This window comes from Nelusetta ayraudi, unplaced genomic scaffold (genome assembly GCF_046127955.1).
Source record: "Nelusetta ayraudi isolate G7.1 ecotype Tasmania unplaced genomic scaffold, CSIRO-AGI_Nayr_v1 ptg000042l, whole genome shotgun sequence".
In the NCBI taxonomy this organism is placed as follows: domain Eukaryota; kingdom Metazoa; phylum Chordata; class Actinopteri; order Tetraodontiformes; family Monacanthidae; genus Nelusetta; species Nelusetta ayraudi.
In genome coordinates, this window is record NW_027466092.1 from 8,289,087 (window position 1) to 8,312,500 (window position 23,414).

Sequence of the window (23,414 nt, forward strand, 5' to 3'; positions counted from 1 at the left end):
TTTTTTTCCCAAGGATGCAACCCAAGGTGGTGAGCCAGGCCAGGTTTGAATGGGAGTTGAGGGAGATCTCTTTATCCCTCATCGCACGGAGGCCGCGGTGCTGGCACTCTCATTGACGGAGATGAATGAATTTAATATGGTTCCCTTTTTTGAAGCGCAGATGACCTCCCGATGCAGCTCTCTGTCTCTACTCCCCTCTTTTTTCTCTCCTGCGTTCTGCTCATGAAACCCCAGAATGTGCAAAAAGACATCTGAAAGAATCCTGACTAAGACTGATTTGTCTTGTGGCCTGATGTGGCCTCTTGTATTCCTTCACCCATGAAGACGCTATGTTACCATTTTCCACCACGATCATGTGATAGTGCTTATCATGGCAGTTTATGTTTGCGTGTGGCTGTCCACAGTGGGAAGCAACAAGGTGTGCTTTGTGCCTTGGGGGAAATATCATGTGGAAGGCAGTTCAACTGCGACTGAAGGTTATGTCGTCGTGCTATTGCCTGATATATAAAAATATAATAGAAGCAATCTTTTTTTTATTATTTCATGGGCATTCAACTTTGTTTCCTTTTGTTTCAAATGTTGTGACTGTGGAAAAGGACTGAAGGTCAGAGACGGCGCAGGTCAGAAATCTCCTGATGCACTTTCAGCTTCACACCTTTTGACCCGCTGAGACGCGAGCGGGTCTCTTGCTTTTACAAGATGGCACAGCTGTGCTGTGCTCAGAGCAGTTGCTCCATGTGTGTGTGCATGCGCGCGTGCGTCCGAGTCTATTCACTTGATGTGCCTCTGTACTAAAGTAAGCCACACTGACCCCACTTATTTCCATCCTTATTGGATCTGAAGCTCTCCTGAGACGAGCTAGACGGTGATGCCTCCGGTCATTTCTCTGTCTCTTCTAACCAACTGTCCCGGTGTGCTATGTAAGTCCCACCTAATTAGGCCCCAAATTGGGTGGATTTATGCTCATCCAGATGCCAAAATGTCTTTAACCAAGCATCTATCCCATGAGGATGGGGGTCACTGATGAAATTACACTGATTCAGGCTGCCGCACAGCCCCAGCTCTGGGTTCCGGATGTCTTCCAAGAGTCGGAAAGCTGAGAGGGTTCCTCCTGAACATTTTTTCCAAACAGCCAAAAGGCCTGATTTGCTCAAGGTTTGCGTGGAATGTGCAGGCTGATGTACTAACCAGGCACAGTGGCAGCTGTATGAGAAAAATGTACAAAATAACACCCGCTGTCCATTGAGCACGTCCAGTGGAGCGCCTTCATCAATATGCAATATTGGCTGTTTGTGCCGTGCGCCCAATAAATCCATAAATGCAAATATGTGAATTTTGCACACGCACTGTGATTTACAAAGCCCAGAGCTAATTGCGGTGGCTGTCGTGCGTCTCTCCTTAGCACGTCTGAAAGGCAGGTGCTAATCAGCACCAGCTTTTGCGCACAGATGGCTCCTGTTTGTTTTGCAGATTGTGGGATTGCAAAAACTCATCTTTCTCTTTTAAAAGTCACTTCTCATGATCTGTTTGAGGCCAACGAACAACCCCCACCACAATTTCATTTGCTGATCTTTTCACAAAGCACTTTTCAGTGTATTGGCATTTTCCATTTCATCTGATGCTCTTACTCGTTTGCTCAACAGAAAGCATATTTACTTCTTCCACGAGCAGTTCAATTCTGATTTTGTTAGGTATTAAAATTCATTCTCCACTGCCTCTTTGCCACATACGAGAATATTTCACAAAGTAACACACAAAACCCTTCCCACATGATCATGAGGATATTCTCATACATTGATCTGTAATAGAATTCAGATCAGCAGCTGACAGCCCAACTTAAAAATAAGCTCATGAGATTCGCTGGCCACACTGTAATAATTCAAGATGATATTTTAGATGGCAAGCCCTACATGACTTGGATTTCAATGCAAGTGGAGGTAAATCACTGACGGTGCTGCTTCTGTTGCAAGTAAAATCAGCAGAAATATGATGCAGCACCAACCCTGCATAAAAACAAAAGTTAATATTTGAGGCCTAATTATGAAAGCTCTGGCAAAAAGTAATTTTTCTGTTAACGATTTTCCTAATCATCATCTGTCATTTAAATTATAATCAACCTAATAAATGAATGATTCATCATCATGTTTTAATGGCATAATTTATGAGTCCCTGAACTCCTCCAGTAAATGAGTTTAACGGGGGGAAAAAGGCCACGGATTTTGAAAAACTGCAGTCCCTTGCTAAAACTGTGAAATTCTGTTTTATTTACAGTACAGGCTTATCCACTTTTGCAAGCAGAAACAAAATTTGTGCATGTCTAGGTGTGGGTCAGTGTGAATCAAGGTATGCAGGTTTTGCATGCACACACACACACACACTCACTCACACATGGGGCACCAGAGTGCTGTTAATTTCCGCCTGAGCAGCGGAACGGCCACTAAAAGTATCATTGAAGTGATGAATGTTCTGCAGGGCGCAGGCATCAGTGTTTAATCTGAGTCATTGGAGAACTAGCACTGCGTCAACTTCAAACGACTTCCTTTCATCTGCTGTTAGAGACGGATTGGCGCAGATGTGGACCTTCTCCCCTCAACTTTGTTTCATTTCTCCAGCACATTTTCCGGATACCTTTGTGTTGTATCTGCTGTTGTTAAAAGGAATGTAAATGCTCAAGTCTATTTAAGTGCAGCAAACTTTCCCATCTGTCTGTGTAAATTCATCTATCTTGATATATACAGTGTAAGAAAGTGGATGGTGCAGTGGGAACACGGGCTTTACTGTGCAATATTATGGTTTATTCTTCTTCACCCGCGGTGTCTCACGGAGAGATACCGCAGGTCCTTTCTTCCTGCAGTGGTCAGACTCTATAATCAACACCAATGACCTCACCAAACCGGACTAAGTGCAATAACCCCTCCATCTATTTATAACGTGCAATAATTACTTCAGCTGTGCATATTTTTCACTGTTTTTTTTCTGTATCACTGGTTTTTGTAATTTACCCAAATTTACTTAATTCTGTACATAAGTTTTTGTAAGACATGCTCATTTCACTTAGTATTTAAATTTTTAATAGGCTCTTGTTCACTTATTTCTATTTTTATAGGCTCTTGTTTATTTACTTTTTTACTTTATACTGTTTTGCACTATTTTAGGTTATTTTTATATGCTCTGTTCACTTTATTCTTGTTTGCCCTATCTTCTTTGCTGTTGTAACACCTAAATTTCCCCATCGTGGGACGAATAAAGGTTTATCTTATCTTATCTCTTATCTTATTATGCCAAACATGTCAATTAGCCATTACTCTCCTGATTATTTGTTGGTTTAGCAGGGACATTAGGGTGGAAAAGGGGTGGGAATGGCTTTTTGGACACCCCTACCACCACACCTTTTTTTAAAAGGGTGTGGCTGCATCAGATTGATGCATTCCATTGGCCAACAAATTCTGGTGTTGTTGTTTTTTCTATTATCATTTTTTAACAAAAAAACTAAAAACTATATTATTGTACTTGCCTGGATGTGTGGCAAGGAGTATTATATTGCTGCAACATAATTTTTTTCCCAGGATGGAACAGTGCACGTGCAGAAGGTACAATGTGAGGTTACTGCACTAAAAGAAATTGGACTTGGAGAAAAAGTGAGGTTTTGTCTCGTCTTGGGGTTTTGTCTCGTCATTTCCTGTTTTATTTTGACAACTTCCTCTCGTTTCAGATCACAACCTCTCCTCATGTTCCACCTGTTTGTCTGACCCAATTACCCATTGTTTCCAGCTGTGCCTTGTTACCTCGTGTGTTCAAATAGTCTGCGTTCCCCTTGTCTTGTACCAGAGTGTCTTTGTCCGTCACGGCTAGCCCCGAACCTGGTCACAGCCACAGCCTTAAGATTCCACAGTAAGACGATTGTTCCTCGAAGTTTTGTTATTAGAATAGGATTTTGTTTACTAGTTAGTAATTTTCCTCCTAGTGAGTGATTTTTCGTTAAAACCTAGATTTGTTATTAGAGTATACTTTTGTTAGTTATTCAGTCCTTTTTTTCCTCCATGCGAGTGATTTTGATTTTGTTGCCAGCTCAGTGAGAATAGTATTCCTATAGCCTGTTTATTTGATCTCTCTGATCTGAGGACAAATTGCTTGTGAATAAAGTTACTTTTCTGTTAAACCTCTGTGTCTGAGTCCTGCCTCAAGTCCCGGCCTGACATTCCACTCTGGCCAGAATGGACTCAGCAGAGGCATGCCAGCTCGCAGATGCACTGCGCGTCCAGAGCGCAAGGATCTCCACGAAGCCATGACTGCCCAGGTGAGCCAGCTGGCCTCTCAGATCCAGGACCTGGTCAGTTTTGTCCGGCAGTGCCCTAAACCTGCAGTGCCGCCCCCGTCTCCGGACGCAGCCACCTCGGGAGGGGGAGCAGGGATCAGGTTGGCGCCCCCAGAGCGGTTCTCAGGAGAACCGGGTCAGTGCAAAGCCTTCCTTGACTGTTCAATTCACTTTGAGCATTCCCCGCGAGCCTTCACCTCTGACCGCTCCAAGATAGCCTTCATGGTCTCCCACTTATCCGGGAGAGCGAGGATGTGGGCCACCGCGGAGTGGGATCAGGACTCACCCCTTTGCCGATCACTCCACGACTTCCAGGAAGCGCTCAAGAGGACCTTCGATCCTGTGGCAACAAACCGAGAGAAAGCCAGGGAGCTGAGCGAACTGCGACAGGGAGGCAGCTCAGTCTGCGACTATGCCATCCGATTCCGGACGCTGGCGGCGGAGAGTGGGTGGAACGAGACTGCATTGTACAACATGTTCCTGAAGGGGTTGTCGGTGCCTGTCCAGGATCGGCTGATCCCTCTGGACCTTCCAGCTGATTTGGATTCCCTCATCGCCCTCGCTATTCGTACGGATAACCGGATCCATGAACTCAAGCAGCAGCGGGAGGTCAGAGGCACCCCTGGGTGGTCTCTGCGCCCCTGGACCCCACCTGAACAGTATCCCCAAGTTCCAGAGCAGAGCCAGGCATCTCCCGCAACCGACGGGGTCAAACCGCTGCAGCTTGGCCGGGCGCGCCTGACTCCAGAGGAACGTCGACGGCGACAAGTTCAGGGGTGTTGCTTCTACTGTGGAGAGAACTCCCATCTCGTGGTTTCATGACCCGCCAAAAGACCCAAGACGGTGAGTTCTCCCTCTAAGTCCCACTGCACCCCATGAGCTCTCACGCCCGTGATTATCTCCCACCATGCAGTTTCAACCAATTTACGAGCACTAATCGACTCTGGGGCTGATAAATGTATGATGGACTGGGGGTTGGCTGCTCAGTTGGGTTTGCAGTCTGATCAATTGATTAGCCCCATAGAGGCTAAGGCTTTGAATGGACACAATCTCTTCTCCATTACTCATCGGACTGAACCCGTCAAACTATGCATTGGCAGCCACAAAGAACAAATTAGTTTTCTCCTTTTCAAGTCCTCAAGTCGAACTCTGGTCTTGGGTTAGTCATGGCTGCATGATCACAACCCAAACATTGACTGGCAAACTGGGGGTGTCTGAAGTTGGGGAAAACGGTGTGCTGAAAAGGGCGAGTGCCACGCCAATCAAGAACTTTCAGGACATATTGATCATGTTTCTCAATGTTATCACAGAATCCATGACAGACCTGAGTTCTGTGCCGACCTGCTACCACCATCTCCGTGAAGTCTTCAGTAAAGCCAAAGCCTTATCTCTTCCACCGCACTGACCTTATGACTGCTCCATAGACTTGATTCCAGGTTCAACCATCCCGAAGGGCCGCCTTTACTCGCTCTCTGGTCCTGAGAGCAGCCATGACGGACTATATCGAGACCTCGTTGAAAGCGGGTCTTGTACGCCCCTCTTCATCTGCAGCTGGGGCTGGATTTTTCTTTGTAGAAAAGAAAGATGGGACATTAAGACCCTGCATTGATTACAGCCCTTTGAACGACATCACGATTAAAAAAACGCTATCCTTTACCTCTCGTGTCCTCTGTGTTCGACCAACTTCAACAGGCTAAGATCTTTAAAATTAGATCTTCGCAATGCATACCATCTCGTGAGAATCAGGGAGGGTGATGAGTGGAAGACAGGGTTCAACACTCCCAATGGACATTATGAGTACCTCGTCATGCCTTTTGGTTTAACTAATGCTCCCGCAGTTTTTCAGGCCATGATCAATGATGTGTTAAGACCCTTTTTAGATCACTTTGTGTGTTTATTTAGACGATATCCTTATATATTCACCCGACCTTGACACCCACAGAAAACATGTAACCACGGTTCTGCAACGACTCTTAGATCACCAGCTCTATGTCAAAGCGGAGAAAAGTGAGTTCCATGCCGACACCGTCTCTTTCCTCGGCTTCATTGTAGCCTCTGGAAGGGTTCAGATGGACCCGGCAAAAGTTTGCGCTGTAGCCGAGTGGCCCACTCCTGATAGCCGTAAGAAGATTCAGCAGTTCCTCGGGTTCGCTAACTTCTACAGGCGGTTTATCCGGGGCTTCAGCGCTATAGCGTCTCCATTACATGCTCTTACTTCCTCCAAGGTGCGGTTCGCCTGGTCTCCAGAGGCCGGGGCTGCGGTCCAAGACCTCAAGGTTCGCTTCACCACTGCTCCGATCCTGTCGAAGCCAGATCCCCAACGACAATTTGTTGTAGAGGTGGACGCATCTCTGGAGGGGATTGGTGCAGTCCTCTCCAGAGTGCCAATACTAGCAACTGAGTGAAATGTGAAAGTTTTCCCTTCTTCTTCGCATCAGACCCATTAAATTCTGCATAATACAAATTGTTTGACTTAATAAGGTCTTCATAAAGAGTGAATAAATCTCTGCACAATTATTAAATATCCACAAAATGCTCTTGGTGCTCCTGCATCCTTGAAAATTGAGCTCATTTGGCCTCACTTGTGTTCTTTTTGTAATCCGTTCGTGCCAGCGAATGCACAGTGCGACGTGCATGTTTGTTTGGAGCCTCGGGGCTATACATAGTGGTTCATGAAACGGCATGTATTCACTCCTTGTCAGTATTGAAGAATTGTGTTGGTCTTTATTTGTGGCTATAAAACAACAAAAAAAAGAAGAATGATGGATGGTGCAGTGAAGGCACCGAGCTGTTTCCTCTTTCTGCATGGTGACAGAGTGTGGACGGCGTGCCAGGTTCCTCTGCAATAGTTTTGAGTCCGGAGTGACAGCTGTCAGGAAGCGAGTGAGAGAAATCAAAGCTGTGTTTGCTCCTGTTTGCCTAGATAAGAAATAAAAACACGTGAAAGCGCACTCCCAGGTTGCACTACTCCCGGGCTGCTAAAGGTCACCCAGTGGATTGCAATTACAGTGTGTTTGCATCACTTTTTGGGATGTGCTCAGGAAGACCCATCTTTGAGTGTTGCTAAGGTCACGCGCCGACTCCATTCCAATTGAGCGGGCCCCTCCCTCTTCCTTTGCCCCCATCCCCCACACCAACCCCCCAACTTCCATTTCCTCTGTGAGTGGCCACTATAAACTTTTGTGTCTTCAGGATTACCTTTCCATCAGGGGAAGAATGAAGTGTGAAAAGCAATCTGTGAAACGCCGGGGCCACCGATACACAACTTCGGGGGATACAATTATGCCAATGACAGATCATTTTCTGACCTTTATCCCTCAAGCCAGCTTGGATGGCGGTGTGCCACTGCTGTAGCATGCTCTTTTTACCCCTTTTCTTTTCATTTTTTTTTGTTGTGCTCTTTAACATTCTGCAACAGTTAGCGCAGCAACACCAAAATTGCTGAGGTGCTCCTCTGTTTGAAAGACAGCATGACTTTTCACGCTGCTCTTTCTCTTGAATAATTTTTTTTGTCTGTTAGTTTTTTTGTACAGGCTGGTACCCTTCGTGCAAAGGTTCCGAGAGGTAAATTGCTCTCTCAAATAACCATAAAATAATCATGAAACACCTGCACAGCCAACATCACAGCCCATATTTCCTGCGGCCCTGCGGCCTCTCACTGCAGAAACAGGTGTCGGATGTATTCAGCACCATCTACTTGAGCCCACGTCTCTGTGACCATGCTGCCACTTTCTGTGATGCTCCCAAATATATCTGCAACTTGAGCTTGACCTTGATGATAAATCTCTCCCGATTTAACCATACTCATTTAGTTTTTTCGTGCAATCCGTTTTCTCTGATGAAAATGCGTCTCATCATCGTGCCTTGATTTGCCCTCCAATGCACGTGGAAGGTTTCTTGAATCTTTGGCATTAGTCCGTGTCCACCTGCAGCCACAGAAAGCAACTGGGAAAGGAAGATATAACTTGGAGGCTGATTGGATGAACTCTGCCACTTGTCAAGTGGACAAATCCGATTTTTATTGCGAGTTCAGCCAGGTAGCAGCAGCTCAAGTGTTCCTACTGGTGCGAGGGGCCGCAGAGCTCATGCGTCAAACAATTGGAGAAAAGCAAAAAAGATGCTACCCAAGAAGAAAAGTATTTTTGCAACACAGCTTCCTACAATTCCATCTTAGTTTTGCCCCAAGTAAAAGTAAAAGCTGTCAATGTATTCTCAGACCAATCAAACTAACAAGGGATTTCAGAATTTAAATCTCAGCAATCCAGCAGCAGTGCAAAGACACCCTTGGTCTTATCAACATTGCAACATGTCTCTGTCTCCGCATCTCCAATATTACTTCACTAAATTCTCAAGGTTTAAGGTTTGCGTCACATCAAAGATTTCCCTCTGTTAGGAAAATAATTTTTTTTTCCTTGAACTTCAAAATTCTTGGCTTTAATTTTCTATGACTAAGACTTGGTCTCAGCTTCAGAGTGAGGATGCTTAGAAAACAACACCCTCAACATAAGCAAGTCGATGCCCTTTAACTTGGCTGAGGTGAACCACCGGTTGCCTTTTCACACGTCTGGCTTCACCTTCTCTTCAGAGTTCCCCTTTCCGAGACATCCATCCTATTGTTGACTCTGCCTCCCTTTGGACTCATACTGAGGACGTCCTTGAATGCAAATGGCCTCCTTTACAAATCCAGTGGCTGTGACCTGGAATACATTTAGTCTCTGGTGTTTTCTTATCACATACATTTTTTTTTCTTGCAGATTCTTGTGCTGCTCGCATCTATTTCACCCAGCCCTTTCTGTCTCTTACCGCATTTGCATGATCCACCTGCGGCCATGTAACACTGATTAAATTGCATTACTCAATGTTAAGCAGAGTCGTCTCCTTACATCTTACTTGTGTGGGCACTTATCTGAGCCATTTTCACTCGAGTGCTGTGTTAAATATCATTTTCTTTCTCGCCCACTGACTGCCAGTAGAAACCGGCCCCGTAGGGAGGAGGGTCAGCTTCACGGCACCGCCGCGCTTTTGTGGGAGCCAGAGGTCACCCTCTGCCTGCTGGAGATACAGAGCATCTTCCACCACTGCCGACTCACTCTGAAGTTTGTTGGCATGAGCGCCCTCGGTGTCAAAACACCACCTGGCACAATAATTACTCCAGTTAGTGCTGTTTATTTTGGAAAGAACAATGACATTTTCCCCCCTCTGTTTTCTCTTTCCAAGTTGTTTCCTCACATATGGAGCCCAGTGACCTCTGTGGCCTGGTGCCCAGTACTACCATCAGACTGGTCAGAATTGTATTTATTGTATTTTTTTCACTTCTTTAACCAAAGGTTGTTTCAACAGGATATATAACCTTCTGCAGTCTGCCTGCAAATGTTCTCTTAAGTCAGACATGGGAAATCAGTAACGGTCAAAATATTACACGTTAAGTAAATATATGTGTGTGTATACAGAGTCAGCCAAAATAATGTATACACACATTAATTATCTGGTATTGCATAAATAGTCCAATACCGAATTTATTGAGACATCATGAGATATTTTTGGCCTCTACAAGTATCTTCATGTGTAGAAGTACAGATTAAAAATCCATGCAAGTTTTTCTTTTCCTGATGTGTGTATACACTATTTTGGCTGACTGTGTATTCCAGGACATACGGCCATTTTAAAGACTCGGTCTCTCCACACACGACAAACAGTGAAAGACTTGTCCAGCACTGCGGGTTATCTATATTGTTTTGATTAGTGGGTGAAGGTGGTTCCAAACAAGCTTTGACAGCCTGGAGTGAAACATTAATGCCAAAATATGCAATGTGGTCTGTGCATGGAGGAATAGTTGGTCTTCAGATTGCTACATCCCAGCTGTTGTCAGGAAATGGAAGGATGAAAGATTAATGCCCACTAAAAGGAGACAGAAATGTCCCAGTGCACTTCTATAGGTGGCATAGTTTCTTGGCGATGGGTGTTTTTGCAGAAAAAAAAGGTAAAATATCTTGGAGACCTCAACTTGGAGACTATCGTGTGTGCTGAGTGCCCTGTTTTCTTTTACATAGAGAATCCAAGAAAAAGCTGCTGCACAAAGGCATTACAAAGTGAGGAAGACGTTATTAAGTATACACACTAGCTACTTTATCAGGTAAAATGTTCAATTATCTGTCAACAAAAATGGTTCATCAACACTTAGACGTGTAGATGTAGTGAAGGCAATTTGCTGAAGTTCAAAGCCAGTGATGAGAATGGGGAAGAAAGGAGATTTAAGTTGCTATGCAGGAGACATGTTTGGTGCCGGACAGGCTGGTCTGGATAATTCTACTAAACTACTTTCCGACTGGGTTTTTCACGCACCTCAAAAGAAAAACTATCCAGTGAAGTTGTGTGGACGAAAATCACTTGTTGATGTTAGGGGTCAGAGGTCAGAGTGGGCAGACTGCTTGGAGAGAATGGAAAAAGTCACACAGTCACTGAAATAACCGCTCATGGGGAGTGCAAACACTCACTGGCCAGTTACTAGTAAGGTGTACCTTATTAAAATTTCAGTGAAAGAAAAAAAGAAATCATTGGTTAATCGGCTCTGGATGTAAACTGGAAAAAAAAATCACCTTGAATTTTTTCCCCCAGTGTGCTCAGAGAATTGATTCATTGTCAGAGGCTTTTTCCTCATGGGACATTGATGGATTCTTTTGTAGCTCTAAAGTGCTTTACTGCATGTTATATAGTGGTCGAAGCCTTTAAGGGCATTCAGTTAGGCCTTTTTCACTGCAATCATGCTAGTCCGTAAAGGCACGATTAATAAACAATGCGTGGCAGTAATATATAGTATTATCTGGGTGAAGTTCTGTGTAGCATAGCAAAGTCTTTTCAACAGGTGCAAGGGCAGCATCTGGAGTGTTTTGTGCTGAAATGGAAGAGAACCTTGACAGTAAATTGAATATTGAAAACACCTGAGCCACTATTTTTGACTGACTGTGAATAGGTCTGTTTATTTACTATTTAAATAGACCAAAAAAAAAAACTGAATAGTGTACACGCTCTAACAGCTTATCTCGGTTGTAACCTTTAAGTTTTTCAACTGATTAAGTAATAAATAATTACAGTAAATGAAAGCTTCTTTTGTGTATGTTGGTGAAAATGGTGAAGTATTGAGCGAAATTCACCAACATTATTGATCTCTATCCTGTCACTGGACTGTGCAGAGATGAGGAGATCAATTGCTTACCACTTCCTCTTGCCTCTTTTCAGACAGTGCACGCTAAAACATCCAATTAACAAAATTAATTAATAAATTAATAATAAATGATCATCCCCTTATGATGTCACAAAGGGCATACAATTCTCTCTGATTGATCTCCCAAATATCAGCTGGAGAATCAACAACATTGAATACCCTGCCTCTCTGAAACATGTTGTGACAACACCTCCTGCCAGGTGTTGGTTCCGTCCTTTGGGACGACGCGGTTTTCATCAGCAAAGCACCTGCTGCAGCAGAAGCCGTGACTGAGGAGCTGCGCTGTCGCCTGTAAACACAGGGCTAAACATTTCTCTTGAGGCTGCAAAGCACTGGATAAAAAAAGAAAAAGAAAATAAATTGAACATGTGCAATTAGGGATTCTTAAAACTATATAAACGACGAGGAAAAAGGCCATGCATGTAACTGACAGACATTCACTATTTATCTGAGTGGGCTACAGTCACCCAAATATGACAAGACGTGCTACTCGTCTGAGTTAAGCAGGATTAACAGTGTTATTGTCAGTGTAACATGCTGTTTATCCTTCAGTGTCAACAAACGCAAGCTGACGCCAGTGACGGTTGTGGCTGGCGCCCTTGGAAAGGTCACGCTGACATTAGATAGCAGCGAGTAGTTTCAGGGGGGATTTTGGAAAGCCTTGTTCAAAGCCACCGTCTTGTTTTGTGCCTCATTTTGCAGCCGCGCCGTTCGAGGTGTTCAGGTGTGGGGTCATTGCGAATGCAGAGCACAGGTGGGTCGGATGTCGGGGGACTTGAAAATGCATCACTCTCAAATTTAGGGCTAAATGAGGCAGACTCACTTGCAATTTCAAATGAGGAGGTTTGAGGGAGAACATCCTGCCGCTGTTTATTTTGTTGGAACAAAAAGCAACTTTGAGCGAGTGGAGTGCTCAGCATTTGGATATGAGCGGATGATGCTGATAACTACTATAAAATCCCTGGGCTGTCATCAGGAGAATTTAGATGCCTGCTGGTGCTGGAAGTAATGGAGATAAATGTGCCATGGCCTAGAATCTATCTTGTTTCGTACCTCGGAGTCAGCGGCCTGCCCTCCTGGCAGGGTAAAATATGTCCCCTGTTATGCACGTTCACAGCCAGCAAAGGAGGTTTTTGTCATTATTTTTTGTTGTTGTAATTTTTCAACTGGAGAAGGGTCGCTGTGTGCAAGAATCATCTCCCTCACATGCATATTTATTCCAGACATCCAGCCAAAACAATATTGTTCCAGTTGCATGTGATTTGATTGGCTCTGGATATTTTAAGTTTAAATTTCAATTCAAAAGTGTTATCGCACGGCAACTTTTCGAACTGAAAATGCAAATTATGTCATCTGGCGGGATGTAGGAGATGAAAAAAAATCACGCAAATTGAACTTGATTCAATAAAAAAAAAGTGTGAAGTTTAAAGTGGACTCTCGAAAAACGTAAAGACAAAAATGAGCAGGAACGGATACTAGAAGAAAGCGCCGTTTAATAGGCTGCAAAAAGCAAATCCTCTTAGCGCTGCGCACACAGATTCTGAAGCGTGCACTTTGTGCCTAGATGTTTCAGCCTCTAACTACTCATTATAGTCTATTGACGGCTTTCTATTGCTTGGAATCCAAACGGCATCCCATTATTGTTGTGTCTAGACAGGCTGTCTGCGTGGAAGTGTGTGTCCATAAATTTGACATTAAATACATGCTTAGGATGTGTCTTCTAAATGAGTGTGCAGCGCGCTGTGTCTTCGGATGTGCGCATGTGCCATTTATCTTGTCTCGCAGCTTCTGCTCCCTCGCTGGCACACGATAGGCATGTTCCTTAATCATCATTCAGAGCAGAAGAAGACAGCGGGGTCATGTGACGCCTTATCTGAGTAGCCGGGCCTCAAGACAGATGACTTTCCTCTGCAAAGTGCATGTGTTTGGATTATATAGGACTGCCTTGATTTTTTTTTTTTTTAATACGTTTATAATCGCCTGCATGTATCATCACCCTTATGTTTTGGTTTTGGTGCACACAGCAGTGTGTGTGTGTGTGTGTGTGTGTGTGTGTGTGTGTGTGTGTGTGTGTGTGCACGCTCATTTCCAGAGTCATGAAGGTGAACACCCGGCCCTCCAGGGACTCCCTCTCACATCATGTGACACATCACTAAAGGTCTTCGCAAAAGCTGCCTGCTGGCAGCATGTGTGCACGTGCGTGCGTGTTTGTGTGTGTGTGTGTGTGTAGATGATGGATTGGGGTCACAGTGGGTTGCAGGGTTGCAATGTTGTTGCCAAGACAAACAGCTGCGCTCGTGTCTGGGGCAGGTGTTTCATAGCGACTCAGCACATTGAAATTAGTCAAATCAATACACCGCTTTTCCACTCCTTTTTTAACGCAGTTGTGCGTTTGTGTACGGCTGTGTAGTTCCCCATCAGTGGCCATATCTGCGGGCTTTATGCGGAGATGTTTTCCTACATTGTATACATTTTCCGCCTCTGGCGCCAATTTTAGGTTATTGCACCGACAAAAGTGTCTCAATATTCCTTGTGGCCATAAATGAATAGATCGATCACATTTGCTGCTGGATTTGTTACTCAGGCATTATCTTACTATGAGCTTTTGATATTGTACTTACAGGACATCTATGGCTATGCCATTGTATTTGCAGTAATCAGGCTTGGTATTGTAGAACGTGGATTTTTCTCCTCAGCTTGCACCGGCCAAAGTGTACCAAAGTGCATTTTGCCGCCCTGAATGGACCACAGAGGACTGCCCGTCCTATCCCTTTAATACTCGGGGAGCAAAGACACTTTTCCCACAATAGTCTGGGTGTGTAGATTATCCACCCTCCGTTGATTTCTGAGCTTTCTGAGAGCCCTGAGGTCTGTCTCGGCTTCCCCGTGTGCGCTACAACCACCGCGAGCTTCTTTCTCACGCTCAGCCAACTTTATGTATTCACCCATAGATATAAACACGACTCTCCAGGGTAAAGACTCAATTGTATTCCATTGTCTTACGTCTTCCTCCCTCTGTATTTTAATCCCTAAACACTCTCCTGTTTTGGTCTCCCTCTCTCTTTCTCTTTTCTTTTAAGAATGCTTCTTTATTCTATCAACACATGGTGAAGAGTCCAGCATTGATGTGAAGCTGCACCAGAGGGCAAGATCTGCTCCTGGTCTCAAACCGGAGGCCTAAAGTCAACCGCTGGTTGAGGATGTGGGAGTGTTGATTCGGTGGAGAAGGAACCGTGAAGGTAGAGCCCACACAGTCATTCAAGTCTCACCACTTAGTTTATGCTTTAATCACAAAGTGGCATTGGTGTTTGTGTCCTTGCTGTTTGAGAGGGTCAAGACTGTTGTACACTGTGGTTTCTCTAATCAAACAAATGTAACAGAGATTTCAGCATCCTCAGAGCCCTCTCGGCTCTCTTTTTTTATAAACATGGGCCTTCTCCTGACACTAGGAAAATACATAAAAGAAATTCAATCAGCGACTTACCTTTCTTTTTTTTTTCACGTGCCTGTAGTGAAACAAATTAAACTGTCAGAATGTATGGGAGTGGACAAACAAATAATCTGTGTGCCTGCAGAGAGCACACAGAACACCACTACATCTGCATTAGCTCTGTGGCTGAAGTCAATACAGAAGATAGAAGACAGGAAGCAAAATGCCATTGGTTGTGTACTGTTTACGCAGATCTCCAATCTTTCACTTCTGGCTTTTTCTTGTAACGAGAACCAGATCTTTTGTGGAGCGGTGGCTTCAAATGCACATCAAATTGCCAATCGCAGCTCCCTCTGGCTTTGTTATTTGACACATGTTGGGGGCTGTACCTTTTCAAGATGAAAATGAGATCAGCCATGGGAACCACCTTAAAGTTCCAAACACTCACAAATCCACTTGGCTGAGTTCACTGTTGCGTTGTATGTGCGAACCACAGTGGCCAGTGTACAGTCAACACAGATAGAAGCACGGTGCCAGAACAGTGTTTGCTGTTTTGATCCGGCGGCAGATTGGCTGGCGGTCGACGGCTGCCCAACTCCACTTTCACACGGGAAAGGGACGGCAGTAGCTGCGGCGTCTTTATGTCTTGGTGTGTTTGTGTGCATGCGTATCCACTTTTTGGTTGGATGCAGGGCTTCAATACTTCTTTCAGTAACATTGTCATAAAGTCGAGTAAAATCATTCTCAACCATCTTTCTTTTGAAACCGGCTTCATGCTTCAAAGGTTCAATTAATGCATGAAGTATTTACCAGACAATGCAACATCATGAAACACTAAAACAGACAATTAGCTTGTTTCTGCTCAGTGGTCATTATTGCACGAGTACTAAAATGCCTGGATGTCTTGGCAACGATGCACGAGGAGAGAAGGATGCAAGAACACGCCTGTGACATTAAGAATCGGTGTTTAAAACAAGAAGCGGCCGCATCTTTGGTTTCGCGCGAACAAATGAACTGTGTTGAGGTTGATGCAATTCCTTTTGGGCGATTGCTCAAACAGTGCTGTTAAATCACAGGAGAATAAAGCAGATGGGCGTCAGACAACTCTTCACTCGTTCAGCTTTCACTTCGCAGCAGGCAGATTAAGGGTTAATTCCAATTCCTCCCTTAACCCTCAATCTCAACCCTCAATCTCAAAAATGCGCGCTCCCGTGAGGTGCAAGTGCTGTCCTGATTCTAAGAACGTCAAGACGAGTTTAAGGGCTGTATCACCCTCAATATTGAGATTCTCCGGCACCACCCTTGGCAGTAAGGGCTACCCAGAAGGCATTGTGTATTTTCGCCAAGACCTCTTCGAAAAAGATGGCGACGAAAAAAAGCGAGCTACAAATTTAAGTATTTTCTTAGTTAATAAAGATATAAATATTACGAAACCATTTTATTGTCTTAGTTTAAGACTTTTTAATGGATTATTGACATTGTTGTTGCGTGACATTTATTTTTTTTTTATTTACGATGTTTGTCAGCCAGACCGGCGGTCCCGGCTTCACGTTACTTGTATACCTCGTTGTGTAGCAACAGAGGACTTCTTCTTTTTCGTCGTCTTCTTCTTCTTCTCCTTCTTCTTTGTCATCGTTGTTGTCTTCTTGACAGACTGGATGTAGCTTTGGCGTAAGGCCGCCCCCCACAGTCTGAAGATGTAACTGCACTCAAGGGGTGTCCCATTTCGATGTCACACGATAGCCCTTGCACTTATTTTTGAGGGCCAAGATTGAGGGCCAAAGATTAAGGGTTAAGGGCGAGGGTTGAGATTGAGGGTTAAGGAAGGAATTGGAATTGGCCCTAAACCGTATGTTCATTGTGAAAAACTGGAACATTGATAATTTTGTCATTTTCAAATAGTTGTAATAACAATAATCTCAAATGGATAGTCAAGCAATGTTTTACCTGTGCATTTTGTGACGACTTCGGCTGAAACATGCACTGTCTATCAATGATGGTTTGCATTCGATAAGGTTTTTCAATTATGAAAATCTCTCTTGTATCAACACACTGCTTTAATCATCTTGCCGCTGCTCAGCACCACCTGGAGGTCAGTGAGTTCCCATTTCTAATCTTTAACAAGCTCATTAGAATAATTCATTGGAAGTCTTGCAACTCAGAATGCCCAACTCGTTCACACTATGACAATATTAAGCCTGTAACAAACAGTGTACAACCAACTAACTGAACCAAAACATGAGAAAATTTAAGCTATTAAACGCAAGAGAAGACATGCAGCCGCCTTCGCAATTGACTCCAGTCTTAGTTTCTGACATCATTTGTGGTTTGTCTGTATGTGTTTCCTGTAATTTGTTTTTTTGTTGAATTCTTATTTGAAGCCACTTTAGTGTCTGACATTTAAAACCAAAATCAAAGCTTGACATGCTTTCAATCTAAAGCTGAGAATGATTAGGAGTGGACCAAAGTCTTGAGGAAAAATAATGCAATAGACATTGTTTGTAATCCTTATGTCTGATTTCTGAATGAATGTTCATTTATTTAATTAATTGAAAATTCATAGGTTTTATTACAGTTTTAGTGCAAATGCTAAATATTTAGACCCTGATTTTAAAAGTGTGATATATCACATTGTCACAACAAGAAGCCATGCAAAATGAGGAAAACAGATTTCAGATTTCACGCACATTAATTGCCAGTTTCTTTGGTGCGTTTCCCATTTTCCACATTAATTCTCAATACAAAAAAACGCAAAATGGAATATTTGGGTTTATTTTCCATATTTCTGAATAGTAACAAGGAAACAGCTAATTTCTGAATCTCTTTGTTTCCTATTTTAAGACATACATCCATTGGCTGCCAAGTACAGAGACCATTTGTCTATGATTTGTGCCTGTTGCATGCAAATACAAAAAATGGCAGACCCAGACACAGATTCCTACTAAGTACTGAAAAGATCCTGTCATGCCTGCAGACAATAAAATGTGCCTCTTAAAATGCAAAATTGCATTCAAAATTTAATTTGAAAAACATTTGATTGCGGTTGTTTACCCATTATTCCATCAACGGAATGCAAAAAGCCCAAAGACTGAACGGAGGTGAACTCATGCTGCACTCAGACTAACAAAGGGATGTTTTGCTTTTAAATGCTTGTGCATGCCCAGAACAAAACCAAACTCCTCCAGGCCAGACCAAACTTAGTTCGCAGCCCACCAACCCAAAATTCTCTATCTGTGGCTTCAGTCCAACTGTGGCCTTGGTGGCTCACTTAATATCAAATACAGCTGTTTCCTTTCTGCCTCTGGGAACACACACTACTGTACCCAAGTCCAAAAATCAGTGAGTGCTCGCTTTAACATTATTGCCTCCATCCGGATAAACAAGAAACAAAAATTAACAACAGTGAAGGACCTTTAATTGTTCACAGATATGATTGTGTTGTCCATCATTTTACTCATAAATCCTCTTCCGAATAATACACTCTTCTGTTCAGTTTTACAAAAGCTAGACAGCAACACAAAGTTCAGTGCGCAATCTCCCATGGGCTATAAAGAAGGAGGACAGAGGCTATAATGCGGTTTGTGGATCTTAAAACTGCCGTATTTTTTTGTTTTATAGTTGCAGGCGTACCTTAGAATTTATGATGGGGAAATAAACCCCCAGGTACCAATTCTTTTTCAGCCAGCACTTTACAGTTCGGCTTTTTCTAATGGTAAAGATACTTTACATTGTGAGTATAACGTTTTAAAGGCAAGTCGAGAAGGATGTTTTGTTGTTTTGTAGTCTATAATAGCAAATGTCTATTTGGCTTCACAGCAACAAGGTCTCAGGTCCAGATCACTGTGTGGAATTTGCATCTCCCTTTTTCTGCAAGGGTTCTCTCCAGGAACTCCAGTTTCCTCCCACTGGCTAAAAACATCTCTATGTGGCCTTGCGATAAACTGGCCACTTGTCCAGGGTGTAATGCTGCCATCACCCTATGACAGCTGGGACAGCCCCCAACGGCCTGAGTGCAGGAGAAGTGGTGATTAGAAAATGGATGGATAGATGCATGGATGAATGGATGGGTGTCTCTTGGTGGGTCCTCTTGGATATGCAGGTGACAGAGACAGAGGATAGACTCTTTGCTCATTCACATAACCTCACACTCTTCTTGCAGATCACAAGCGATATGTAAGTCAGATAAGCTGGAATATTGTTGATATTAAATCCCACCCATTCTTCCAGCAAGATATTGTCTTTCTTCTTCTTTAATACTATGATACCCGTAGATATTGATGGATTAACACTTAAGGCAAATGGAATGTGATGTCATTCTAGAAACATTGAGATCATTGTTCAAGCTGGAGGCCACAACTGATGCTTAAGACTAGCTTGAGATAATTATCTCAAGCACACGTGTGTAGCTATGTCCTCAGAGCAACGTGTTCTAGCAAAATATGAACAAGTTTGTTTCCATTTATTCATCTTCAAGAAAGAAATCCACATTTCCAGCAACTTGACAAGATGGACATATAGAAGCATTCATGAAAAATAGTGCTTTATAAAGCAAAATGCATTTTTCACTTTTCAAAAGACATCCTCTTCAAGAATTCATATATATCAGAAAAATACTGACATTTGTGAGTTCTGTTCACCATATTAGAAAAAAAAAAACATATTTACCAATTGAAATGAACGTGGGAATTCAGGCTAATTCGAGGTTGATGGCTTTACATTTGTTTTACAGTTGTATGAATCCTGCTTGTCAGTCCACTGACAGCCGCCCAATCAGAATGTAGATTACACCACTGCAGTGATGGTAGCAGCGTCTTCTGCTATCAATATGAAGCCGTCACATTTTGGCAATGTAGAAAGGAATTGAGTTGTCGATCCATAATTCAGACCTGTCTAATCTTCTCCACAATGTGCACCCAATTAGCTGTTCCATGCATGTTTACTGGAAAGCAAGCTGAGCTGCTAAATGTCACAAGTCGAGAGCACTTCAAACGCCAGACAAGCAGTTTGACAGTGTTCTTGTAAACTTTCTCTCTGGTGCTCCAGCCTAAGCAAGAAGGAACAACATGAATCCCAACTAGACCAAACCAGAGCAATTTAAAGTTAGATGGGGTGCAGTTGTGACTTAAGCCTTGGCATTGGGTCAGGCTCAATCAAGTATTGGCCACAAATTAAAGCTTCCAGCGTGCCCTTCTGAAAAGATAAACTTGTCTCAACATGAGAGCACTGTGTCTTAATTTAAAACAAGCCAGGAGGTGACTGTTGTGAAGCACATGCCTCTCATCAGCTCCGTGGCTTCTACGTGTTTACTTTCAACTAATGGACAAAGTTTGATGACAATGTAATGTTGTGAACAGGCTTTGCTTATGCTCTCAAAGTCCAGGGTGGCCTACATCTCATTCTTTTACATCTGATAACTCACAAATGCTTCATAGGATTTATTTTTCAATCTTATCGATTCAATTTAAATGTGTCAATCTTTGAGGCCACAAAACAAGAACTTGTAGATAAGTTATACCAGTAATCCACCCAAATGTCAGACTGGATAAAATTGATGATGTGACAACATTTCTATGCTAAAGGTCAACTTCGCCTTGACACCATTTTGTCCTGCTACATAAGACCTCTGGGCTTTATTGAACACCATGAATGAGGGAGATGCCAGAAGCTGCTAACCATTTTGTTTCTGAATTTGGTGTTTCTTGACAATAGTCTTGGGTGTACCAAATATCTGATTAACACCCTTGTAAACCTGTGCTATCCTCTATGAGCTCAATTTATTTAGCATTCCTTCGAGAAGTGCCATGCCCCAATGTTAAAGGGGATTTTAATATACACATTAATATACATTCAGACTCTTGTAAATGTAATTAATTGTATGAATTTTATACATGTTTAAGAGCACACCTACAGCAGAAGACCTTCTTATAACCCATGACCTGTCTGTCAGTTAGTTTTTTCCACCTTTACTGTCCGTCAAAGGAATTTGGCTTTTATACCTTCAGAGTGCCTGAGACTGCCTCATGTGGATGGATCAATCCTGGGTTTAACCTTAGGATTGATGAAAATTTGCAGCCCACTTCAAAAATGAGAGACGTTATTCTACCAAACTTCTCTCACCCTCATTTAAGCTCATCAAACTGTTTGCCTTTAAATGAGGAAAGACTAGAAATGTTGGTCCTGGTTAATACTGAAATGCTTGACTTTGTTGATTCCTGAACAAGACAAGCGACCGGCTGTTCTTAGTTACTGACCCTGTCCCAATATCACTTTTTAAAAATGTTTCTAGCTTTTTAAATTCTGATCTTTTAATCATTTTTAAATGATGGTCTTTAGATTAGTGTCTTTTCTTATAAGAACGCCATCATGAATCTCGTGCTGAAGTGAAATAACCTGAATATATCAGTTTTTGATTGGATTGACCCATGTCCAATCTGCATTTTTAATCCAAAAAATGATAGAAGATGGTTTTTAACTAGTAAAATTAATTTCACAAAATTAATCATGGTGGTCCCCAGAATACAATATTAGGCCCTACACGTTTTAATCTCTATGCATTAACTTTAAGAGATGTTATCAGGATACACAACATTAACTTCCACCCTTAAGCTGCAGCTTAATGCAGCTATACATTGTCGTGTCTCCTGATGACACATGGCCGAATTCATACACTTTTAAAATGCATTTTACATATCGAGTCTTGGATAGCAAATAATCTTCTGCAGCTCATTTCACAAGTTCAGACTTTTTTCATTAAATCAGAGGTATACATGAAAAGAAACTGAGTGAAAAATCTTGCATTTTACCATATACAGAACATTGTAAATGCATCTTTCTCTTATAACGTGTTGGATTGCCGTATTTAATAGTTAAACTCCTAGTGTAGAATATTGCACAGTTACAATTGCTACAAAATTTAGAAACATGAATGCTTACTAAAAGTAGAAGAGCCCACATTACACCAATTTTAAAGTCTATGCGTTGGCTACCTGAAAGTTTTACAATTGATTTTGAGATTATTTTATTGGGTGTTGGGTAAAGCTCCAAATAGTCTTGCCCTTTGTATTTAATTTTTAATTTCTGTGTTGCTTTGGTTTTTCGCCCCATTCAGATCAGAGAGCCTGAATAGGTATAAGAAGTACACTTAGTTCATTGATCTAATGCTGCACAAATTAAGAAAGCAATCATAAATGTATTGCAATAGCAATTTCAAAAATATTTACAAAAAAAAAATCTGTTTTTCCTGTATACTGTATATGTTTTGGATATTAATTAACAGAAGCTAGGACTTTAAAATGAAACGTTTTCTGGACAGCTTTTGACCAAATGTAGAAAGACTGAAGTCAAAGAATCGATGAAAATCCTGAAGTTGAATGGGGAAAAAGAAAATATTTTAGCTGCAAAAAGACTCATTCAACATCAATACAATATTATTCGGCATCACAACACAAATACCACAGAAGAAAATAACCACATGCATGTGTGAATCTCTGTGTGCGCTAATCCGTCTAGTCATGCATGCAGTAAATGCTCACAACCCAGGATGAGTCAACATCCAAGGTCGAATGGAAGCACAGTTTTTACTGCTGTGCTGCACTCTGATGTATCTCCCTGCGTGAAATGGTGATTACTTTTGATGCATTTGCATAAATAACGTCAGCCGTTCTGAGAGGAGAATAATCTTTAGTAAAACCTAGATTTTGCAGAAGTTCTCTTTTCTCTTTTTTCACTTCCCTTTCTGTTGGCAGCATAGGGTTTAAAATGGCATTGTTGTGAAATAAAGCCACTGTGTACACAAACACAGAGAAACCTGTGCACACACTTGCTGCCTCAGCTGTTCTTGTTATGAGATCATCTTGCCTGCTCCAATAACGCACACTCAGCGACACATAAATCCCTAATATTTACTGAGTACACATCTGTGGAGAATTATCCCGACAAATTTGAGCTTTTTTGGAAGCAATTTATCTTTTCTTTTTTTTTCCGGGGGTGGGAGGGGGGTATGGGATTTTACTCACTTCTATGTTGGTTCACATATGAAGATGCCACTTTGTCTGAACAAAGTATCTTTTTTGGAGTTTTGTGTCTGTTGTCACATACAACTATCTGTAATAGTGATCTTGTCTGTGTTTCTTAAATATGTATGTCTGTATGGATTCTCGAGCCGTAGTGTCATATTGTTGGTATTATGAGATATATTTAAAGTGGGGTTCCACTGAAGGCGTAGGCACGAAATGCATGGCCAGCCAGTGGTCTGTGCTCATGGCCAGTGAACAGGCTTATTTTGTCGCTGAAGCAGTGGATCTACTGGGGGTTATTAGTTTTATTGTGCCAGACGCACAGACATCATAAAATGGCATCATAAAAAAAAAAACCCTGGCATTTTACAAAGCTAAGGCCTCGATAACAAACGTGTAGATGAAAACAGACAATAAAAACAGAATCCATTG

The 23,414-nt window shown here is 42.5% G+C and overlaps 1 pseudogene; it reads left to right on the forward strand.

The window, feature by feature from the left end:
* The first annotated feature begins 6,384 nt into the window (after positions 1-6,384).
* Positions 6,385-23,414, forward strand: part of LOC142894295 (uncharacterized) — a 109,578-nt pseudogene continuing 92,548 nt past the window's right edge.